This window comes from Gavialis gangeticus, unplaced genomic scaffold, assembly GCF_001723915.1.
Source record: "Gavialis gangeticus isolate Ggan-Ray unplaced genomic scaffold, GavGan_comp1, whole genome shotgun sequence".
NCBI classification, from domain to species: Eukaryota; Metazoa; Chordata; order Crocodylia; family Gavialidae; genus Gavialis; species Gavialis gangeticus.
Window position 1 is genome coordinate 67812 of NW_017729012.1, and position 1250 is coordinate 69061.

Sequence of the window (1250 nt, forward strand, 5' to 3'; positions counted from 1 at the left end):
AAGAGAACACACGCTTACCTTTAGGGGAAAGGTGGAGCCCTTTGGAGTTAAAGTAAAGTTTAACTCCAAAAAAAATTGTGGATTTAGATCCCATTCCATCCTGGTGAATCCATTCAAATCTTTTCAATGGATCTAGAGTTTGAGCCAGTTCAGGTGCCTCATTTTCTGGCTCCAAGATAAAAAATGGAGTTTAGTGCTGAGGAGATGCTGAGTCTGGGCCAGAAACAATTCCAGATTCCTTATACCTCAAAAGAGAATCTCCAAATTGAAAAAGAAAATTAAACCTCAACCCCAGGCTTGATTTCCAACCCTCACCATGAGAAAGCTAGGACAACAAGCTTCCCAGTATCAAGGAGTTATATAATTATTGCCAGCAGCAAAAACTAGTAGTCACATCAGTGACAATTCCTGGATACTGAAGCATGCATCTATATATAGATACAATCCTTAGTGCTAAAGCATAGAGGAACACCCCTGTTGCCAACAGACTCTAGTCAGTTTCCTTACCAGGTACCACACCTGATCCTGATCTTGCTGCTCCTGTGTCCCCTTTCTGTTCACCTCCCCCCAAACTGCCTGTTTTTGATGTGGTGCTGTGACTCATCTGCCTTGCCTGTGGGCAGTCTCTGTTACCGTTCAGAGCTCTTCCTTTTTTAGCTTACTAAAAGGACTGAAGTACATGGTTCCACTCCTTCCTGGTATCCTGTATGCTCTTATTTTACGTTGAAAGGTATGAGTCTAAACTATTAGAGATTCCAGAAATCTTTAATGTAGTTCTTTTTCTTAAATCAGTCTGCTCTGCATCATTTCCCATCATGGCATCTGTCATGCGATTCTTTGACACCTAATCCCATCATTATATCCTTATCCTTTTGTTGGGGTTGGCTCTTCTTGATCCCTTATTCATGAGGAATTAAAAGCCAAATCAGGAGCAGCACCTAAAATGAAGGCTACCTCCTTGGAGTTCAGGTTATAAACCAAAGCCACCCAAGCCAAAATTTAATCTGTCAAATTTGGTTCTTCTTTGAAAATCACTAGAACCTACAGTAATTACTGCTGAGAGATGTCATGGAACCATTCTGCTTTTATCATGGTTATGTCAGCTCTGGAATTCTGTCTCTGTACTGATTCAGCTGAGGTGATCATGGTGGAATTCTCACTGCATCTCCTTCAGAGGACTTCTCATCTCACAGTTTTAAGCAAGATTACTGGGGAATTGACTTTGGCATCTGCCAGATAAAGATCCTAAA